Genomic DNA, 8,803 nt, shown 5'->3' with positions numbered 1-8,803 from the left:
AAAGAGGCGATAACTTATTTCAGAACCATCATACCGCTCATCAAGCATTCATCATGAGCATAAGGTTGCCATTCCTTTTTGCCATACAAAATCATTTTCAGCTGCCTTTTTACCCAGAACTTGTGCCGTATAGAACCACCTACCCGCTTCCATCGTAATCATTCAAGAACCTTCATTGTTTAAAAACATGCCATTACTCAGCACTTTTTGTAACCAACTGCAGTGCTTGTTTTGTTTTGCATTTTGTTTGCATGGTTGCTTTCTACATATCCGCTCTTTTGTAGTTTATTTCTGCTGTTATGGTTCTTTTTGCTTCTTCCTCGTCCTCGTTTTTTTTATTTGTGTGTATAAAATACTGGTACCCACCCCCTCTGTGACCACTATGAGCCTTGAGGGTACTCCAATAAATAAATAAATAAATAAATAAATAAATAAATAAATAAATAAATAAATAAATAAATAAATAAATAAATGTCAGAATCTACGAAGAATTTTGCTTTTACTGGAATCTGACGTACACCATTTGCGGTTCGCATTACGATGATGACGTCGCACTCGCCTCTCGGGTATTAGTGTTAGGGGAACATGCTGGTAAAGTGTACATCAGAGTACACTGAAACACAAAAGAAAAGTTAAAAGGTAGCGACATTCTGTACTGTTCTTCTGTACCTTGTAGTCGTTCTCACTAAACGACGCGTCCAGAACTGCTTCGGACCCAAGATAAATGCGAAGTAATGGTAAAATCTTCAATTTTACTGTATCACAAATAGGACTACCGGATTCTGGATAAACATTCCACCTTACGTCCATTTGTGGAACATGCTATTGGAATGTTCAAGGCCCGGACAAAAAGTCCAACAAGACTTTCCTGTTGGGCTGACAGCACGCCTGTGGGGCCAATAAGAAATTCTGTCGGCACTCTATCGTTCCAATAGCCTAGTCTTCCAACAGGGAGCTTAACCTTGATGGCGTTTGTGGGGCCAATAAGAAGCTCTGTCGGCACTCTATCGTCCCAACAGCGTAGTCTTCCGACAGGGAATTCAACCGTGATGGCGTTTACCGGCTCGCCAACACGATCAGTGAACGCCAACAGACGCCTTGTTGGTAATCAGCGGCGCGAGCGCGCCATCAGACAGAACCGACAGACGCCCTGAAGGTGTTTTTAGGGCCTAAACAGCAGCGTCTGTCTGGCATAGACGCTAAACGTCAATGTTTGTGTTCTGATTTTTCCCTTCAATATGAACAGTCAGACGGACGATAATATAACGATGTCAAGATATGCTTTGGCTCATACCACGGCAAGCACAATAGTTTGTTTGCAGCCTCGGTTGCCCTTCGTCAAGAACAAACTGAATCGGCTGTACAGCTTTCTTCGAGGGGGTGTATGCAGGGGTTCTATCTTCTTTTTTTGCGCAGGCCGCCCGGGGCGGCCCCTGTAAAATCTTTTTCGCTCGTCGCTGCCGTCCACGGTACCTGTTTGCTGTACCTATTATGTCGCCGCCACTGCATGATTCGGTCGCTATCTAATATTGCCTTGCATTATCCCCACTTGTTACAAATTCAGAGTTCGCACTGTTAGCAGTCGTTTTACACGACGGATTTGATGCGCCTGACATGCCCGGAGTGACATCGCTTGTAGTATTAGCGCGACGTTGCTTGTCTGCAAGACGGTGCCGAACAAACAAGCGTTATCAACGCCAGAATTCTAGCGGCACATTCCATTTCATTCGTGGCTACCGTGGCTTGCGCAGAAAAGGTCGGGTTGACCTGCGATAGCTTTTCTTGAGGCTAATAAGGGAGCTTTGGCTCAATCGCTTGCAGCGCTAGCAATGTGGCCTCGTCTGCAAGATCGGTGCGTGAGAAATAAGCGTTAGGACAGCCAGAATTTCAAAAATGCAGCATAAACTAAACATAAACGACAAGATTCGTTGACAACTTACGTAAGTATACAGTTGTCTTAGGCGCGCCCCGACCGCTTGTCAGGATAGCTCAGTGGTAGCGCGTCCGCTTACTGTTTTGAAGGTCCGTGGTTCGATTCCTCGTCGAACCTCGCTTTTTTTTTTTTTCGGGCGAGGATTTTATTAGCTCTTTCTTTTAAGACCAGGGTAAGCGCCTGTTGCTTGCTTTCCATCACGCCGACATTTACCACCCTCTTCCTAAACCCAAAGTAGCTTGTTGTCTCGCCCCTTCTCCCTTGAGAAGCCCGCCGTGAAAACAAAACCAAAACAAACGTCGAAACTTCTTTACAATATCAGTATATATGTCAGTTACTATATGTGTATTTCCTTTTGCGTTTAAAAACCTCAAATTCAAGTTATAAACACCTTTCAGACTTTGAAATCAGAAAGATAGTTACCAATATTACAGCACTAACACAATTTCTGTCAAACATAAAGGTGCTGCTATTGAAGTCTGGCAACTATCTCTCACTTTTTGTGTGTTTGTTCATGGCGTGTTGTGCCGGGTGGTTGCTGGTTCAGTTTTATCTATTTCAAGCTAAATCATAGTTATGAAAGCTTTATGGGTGATGTCTACCCTTCCAACCTACGCGTGTGTCGAACATGGAGACCCGGGAAGACCGATCATCGCCGCATAAAATAGTGCGCGTCAAAAGTGGATGACATTGCGTTCGAACAAAGCCTGCTGCCTGTTCGTGTCCGCGAGATGAAGACGACAGTGAAGGAGAATTGTACGTTGGAAACATCGTTTTTGCTAGGGTAAGTACGCATTTTTTATTATTCTGTATTTGGTTGGAACGAGTTCAGTGGTTCACTAGACCCCCATCTCATTTACTCTGAGAGCCTAGGTGATTTAGCATACTTGTTTCGCGCCCAGTCCACCGTTTCCGCAGAAGTCAGCATCAATTTACGCTGAAGCTAGACCTTGGCTACGATGCTCGCGCTGTAGTACACGGCTGCTAAAAAAAAAAAAAAAGAAAGCGTACACTTGATTCTTTGGCTGGCGTCTCGTAGGTGGTGTGAAGTCTCCCCCCCTACCCGAATTCCGTGCACTGCGCTTCGCAGCTATTGCGCTCGCGAGACCGGCTGCCGCCGTTGCGACCTTGCGCTCTTCGGGCCGCGATATGCTTGCTGTTCTCGTGACGCTCGGCCACAGCGTCGTGAAATCGCTCGCCAACGCACCCCGACAGCGTACGCGTCGACCGGGTGCTGGCGGAGTTGTGCTGGAAGAAAAGCAGGCAAGAGATGAGGACGCAGGAGGTGTAGTTAAACAGATGAGAATTTACAAAGTGCAAGTGAGAGAAAATAGTATGCAAGGGCAGGAAACGGTGAGAGTTCGGGCCGCGCGCCAGCGAGCGAGTGCGGCGATTTCACGACGCCTGAAGTTGCCGAGCTTCACGAGTCCGGCACGAATATGACGACGCCCGTCTGAGAGTTCATAGAGGTATAGAATTCACATACGTGCAAATTGAAGGTGAAATGCGCGCATGTGGCCTCGCAGGGAGCTAGCATAGTCTCGGGGTAGTGGGAGAGATTTGTCTCGGGGTAGTGGGGGAGATTTCACAACGCCTACGAGGCGCCTGCCGATTCCGTCAGAGTAGCTCTCGGGAAGTCTGGGGCTTGATATCAGAGGCATATTTAATGTTTAAATTAGTGCAGAAAATTGAGCGAATTCGCAAGTTCTCATTTTCGCAAAACCGCAGGCCATACTCTAGAGACTAACAAGAAAGCTGTAGGCACTCACTCAACTCGATTTATATTTGAGAATTGAACGTGCAGATACAAGTCAGACATTGAAATGGAGGAGCCTCAACTATCACACACCAGAACCTATTGAAAGCAAGGGATGCAGATTAGCTGCTAGCATGCGTTGCATGCAAATTAGCTCAGCAGTGAGCTTTGCATATATCATGCATACCCCACTCACAGTACCTGCGGGTCTATTAAATACCTTGTTACTGTGACCTAAATTTCACTTGGGGTGTTCCGTGATTGTTCTTATTAGTGCCTTGGAGGTTACTGTCTTTAAGCGATTAAAAATCTACTTGATGTAAGCATTCGTGCTTTGTGTGTGCTCTTCTTGTATTTCAACAAGTGTCAGCACACTCAGATTATGCACCTGCAGGTGCTGCTGCTGGCTGTCCTGGGTCGGCTGCCTTCCAATCCAGTTTCAAAAGCTTTGCCAGGGCCTCCCTTGGCCAACCGACACTGCACCTGCTGTACCCAAGTACTGCCTGGCCTTTCGTTGGTGCTCTGTACGCTTTGCTGCCAGGAATGGTCATTCCTTCATCCATCATCTGGCCGCTTGGACCACCCGTTCAGAAGCCAGCGCATTTGCTCGACACATTGGTCCAGGCACTGCTGCCATACCGGTGCACCCACCGATTATGTACTTTCAGGTTAGTTATTGCATGTTGTGGAACCTGCCATGATGTATACCTGTTAGCAGAGCTGTGGCCTCTGATTATTTGAAACATTTTCATGAAGCAGTGCTGTGCGTATGGAGCGTGTCATTGCTTAGCAGAGATATTGAAGAGAATCTGGGGCCGATGACTAAAGGGCAAAAAGAGAAATTGGACTGACTTTGAAGCAAGTATTCGTATATAATCAAGCCAAGCAAACATTTAGGATCTTTCGATATGGTTTTGAACTTGCAACAAAAACTCGTGTGGAACTACTTTCCATTTTAAGTAAGCCAACAATTTTATCTACTTGAGATCATACTGGTATTAATCATACTATACCGAAAGTACATCCCGCAGTCTGTAGAATTCCGACAGCGCTTTTTTCGCAGTCTCTCATGACAGGCACTATTCTCAATAATTGAAAGATAGTCGAGGTAGCACCAATCTTTAAATCAGGAGACTGTACTTCACCATTAAATTTCCCTAACAAGCACCATATGCAAGGTCGGGGAGCGTTTCATCCACTCTCAGGTGGCTAATTATTTATAAAATCACAATATCACATTCGAATATCACCACGGTTTTCACAAGGGTTACTTGAGAAACACAACTTTCAGGATTTGTTCACGATCGACATTGATCCATTGACGCAGGCTTACAAACTGCGGTAGTTTTTCTCGATTTTTGTAAAGCATTCAATCGCATTGCACACCACAGACTACTTTTCAAACTTCACCCTAATGTCCTCACTTGAGCGAAAGATTTTCATTCTTCTCAAATGCAGTTTACTTCTCCTAATAACTGTAACTGTATACTTTTGGTCGTGCCACTTTGTTGTCCCCCCAGGCAGGTTGCTTGGTCCTGTCTATCTTCCATGTTGCATATCCTCCCATGTAGGTCTATTTGCAGATGATGTTGTAATTTATCACACAATTTCTTTCAACTACTACCGTCAATGCTTTCAATCAGATCTTAACACAATTTTAACTCCTGGTGCTGCAAATGGCTAATGTCGCTTATCTCTAAAACAAAGTGCATGACTTTAACGGTTGCAAGTCTCGAATTGTAAATACTTACTTCATTAACAACAGCCTGGTTACCTCTTGAGACAAAGGTGTTTTGGTAGGCCGGTAGGGGAGGGGGGTTGCATGGTGGATTTCAAAAGGTAGATCAATTGGGAAAATAAGACGTGTGATTAATATTTTCATTTGCACTCCAAAGCTTGCTTTATTTCATATGTTTAACTGACTGCAGTGGCTAGGGTGGTGTCCTGTGGAGGCGAATGTTGGTTAGATACCGCTTGGTGTGGCCGCTTTTCAGATGGAGGCAACACGTTAAGACGCCCGTGTTTTGATATTTCGGTCCGCACAAAAATACCCAGGTGGTCAAAATTAATGCGAAGCCTTCCCCTACAGTGCTCCCCATATCCCGAGTGTAGCTTTGGCGTGTTAAACCACCGTTTTTTTCTTTCTTCATGTTTTTGGAATGTTACCTGCTGCTGTAGCAGGTGCAACATAAAGGTGAAATTATGCATGTTTCCAAGAGCTAAATATAAAGGCCATATTGAAGTGCGTTTATGGGTCTATCTCGTAGCAGTAGTGAAAGGTTATATACTCTGGTGCAGGTTAAGAACGGCAATGGCTCATGTAGTGTAGTCCAGTGTTTGACAAAATGCCGTGTAGGCAGGTAAAAGCATTATCGCAATGATGAAACGTAGGTCACTGACCAAGTCAAAAAACCCATTTAACGGTTTGGTGCTTGTTCACGGTGAGCATGTGTCGTGGAAAACGAAGCTATATATTTGGCATTACGCAGTGCAATAAGTTTGCATAGATATGGTGCGGATTGCCATCCATTATATTGATAATGTTGGGCGTCGTCTGAATGATGAGGGACTCGACCAGTAATCGAGAAGATAGATTGCACTCAGTTGTCAGTAATTTCGCCTTGTTCCAGTCGACCACGTGTCCCGTCCTCTCACGGTGCTCTGCCAGTGCACTTGTTTTTGCATGGCCCTTGTTCACTTTGTTTCAGTGCTGCGTTAATCTTCTGTGCAGATTGCCTGTTTCGCCAATGTACACTGATTTGCATTCAGCGCATGGAATCTAATAAACAACACCCGGAAGCTTGGAACGTGAGAGGGGGTCCTTCACGCTGACAATGTCAGAACGCAGCTTGCTAGTGGGCACATGCACGATGTATGCACTGCGTTTCTTGAAAATGCGTGCGGGAGTTTCACTGATGTGTGGGACGTAGGTAATTACTGCACGTTTGGATGCAGTCCTTGTGGCTACCTAAAGCATTGTATTCAAAAAGAAGCTAAGAGGGCGAATAGCAGGAATCCGCATTGACATTAGCAGGCAGAAGCGTCCACAAGGCCTGTGTCAAAACGTGCTGCAATTCACGTCCTACACATCAATCAAGCTTTTGCACGCATTTTCAAGAAACACAGTGTGCACATCGTGCACGTGCCCACTAGCAAGCTACGTTCTGACATTGTCAGCGTGAAAGACCCCCTCTCACGCTTCAAGCTTCCAGGTGTTGTTTATTAGATTCCGTGCGCCGAATGCAAATCAGTGTACATTGGCGAAACAGGCAATCTGCACAGAAGATTAATGTAGCACCGGAACGTAGTGAACAAGGGCCATGCAAAAACGAAGCCCAAACCAGCCCTGACACCAGAAGTCACATCCCTGAAAGGTATTGCATGTGATATCTGGCATCAGAACTCATAGCTAACTCATAATTTCGCAAAAGCAAGCATCCCCTAATATGAAACTTCTGGCACAATAAATGGTCTCACATGTGAGAGTTTTAGCAGTCCGTCTGTTCCGTCACGTACGTAGCTAGCGTGTTTACCGGGACCCGTCTGGGCACTTAGGCATTCTTCACAGTGGGGGGATTAGTTCCGCACGCCGGCCGCGGCGGCCGCTTTTCTGATGGAGGCGAAAAGCAAAAACGCCCGTATGTACGAGATTTCGGCGCACGTTAAAGATCCCCAGGTGGTCAAAATTAATCCGGAGCCCTCCACTACGGCGCGCCTTATCGCCTGCGTTGCGTCGTCGCGTTAAACCCTACAATCAATCAATCAGTCAATCAAGTTCCGCACGCCTGCCTTCGCCATGTCCGTGCCTCCTCGCCCTTCCGCGCGCACAGGCGCAGACCGGTTCCGGCAACCCTGTAACAACGTAACCAACGGAACGACGGACTGCTAAAACTCTCTATTGTGCCTGAATGCCATTCATGAATAATGGTTTGCTGCGGGCCCAGCATGGGTTAGCTTGCAAGAAAAAATGCTACAGGGTATTAGTTTATTCCCCAAAGTGTTGCTTTTTACTGGCAACCTGTTTGGCAATATTTGTTACCCTTTTACCACATGGTCTTTTGTTCACAAGGTCATTGAACCCTTAATTCTCTCTATCTACAGCTCTTTTTCAGATCTATGTGGCCAGGCTGCGTCTGCGGAGCCCACTGAAGCCAGGCTAAAGTGGTGCGAAAGCACCTTTCGCAAAAGCACGGCGACATGCAGCGCAAATAAATGAGTGAGCAGCACAAAATGAACTTCTCTTTATTTTGCTAAAAGGCCTACATACTTGCCAAACTTGTAAACCAGTTCCACACCTCACAGCATGTGTCCTAAGTCAATCTCGTCATCGGACCTATAGCTTCACCAACAGACTGCATTCAGACCAACAGACTGCATTCAGACCGACAGACTGCATTCAGACCGACAGACTGCCATCAGACCGACAGACTGCCATCAGACCGACAGACTGCCATCAGACCGACAGACTGCCATCAGGCCAACAGGGTGCCATCAGACCGACAGACCGATATGCCGAATTTCCGGATTGGCTGTCGGTCCAACAGCCTGAATGTCTGTTGGGATTTCTCTTGGGGGGTGCACCACAACATCGGGGATGTTATTTATTTTCATTGTACCTTTATGCAATGTGGCGAAAAATATAGGGACAAGGGCCAAGAATAAAAACGTCTTTTTAAGCAAAAAATGCTTCTTGAATTCAAGTGGGTTAACCAATAGTCCCAAGTTTTGCGGCTCTGTAGCAGTCATGTTCAGTTCCTATACGCCGCTGTATATTACGCGATAGGCTAGAAATGCTAAAAAACGGCAAGGCTGGACCAAGAATGACTCATATGTCTCTTAAACTTTTGTAATAATTTTTAAAAGTGGTGCGACTGTTTTAATTCCACGCTTTTTATCTGTACCCTTCAAGGGTTCTGTCGCGGCCGTTGGTGTCAACAGAAAACGTCCGCGAACAAATAAAAGAAGTTTCTGGCACCGCCAAGAATTGAACTTTGAGCGAATATAGAAACGGAGCGAGAGCCCGTTGTCTTACCGATTAAGCTAAGAGCCGAAGCGGAGACGTGGAAAACAGACAGAAATGCACTTTACTACACCCTCTACTATTTCAAAGAGAT

The 8,803-nt window shown here is 45.8% G+C and overlaps 1 long non-coding RNA gene across 1 annotated transcript; it reads left to right on the top strand.

Moving 5' to 3' along the window:
- Positions 1-2,518: 2,518 nt before the first annotated feature.
- Positions 2,519-7,893, top strand: LOC144165084 (uncharacterized). The gene is made up of 3 exons (XR_013321348.1): positions 2,519-2,717; positions 4,084-4,357; positions 7,791-7,893. It is a non-coding gene; the product is annotated as an uncharacterized LOC144165084 (long non-coding RNA).
- Positions 7,894-8,803: the final 910 nt, after the last annotated feature.

This window comes from Haemaphysalis longicornis, unplaced genomic scaffold (assembly GCF_048455015.1).
Source record: "Haemaphysalis longicornis isolate Haplotype H1 unplaced genomic scaffold, Haemaphysalis longicornis Haplotype H1 scaffold_14, whole genome shotgun sequence".
Classification (NCBI taxonomy): Eukaryota; Metazoa; Arthropoda; class Arachnida; order Ixodida; family Ixodidae; genus Haemaphysalis; species Haemaphysalis longicornis.
Note: the sequence above shows the minus strand (reverse complement) of the source record. Positions and strands in the feature narration are given on the sequence as shown.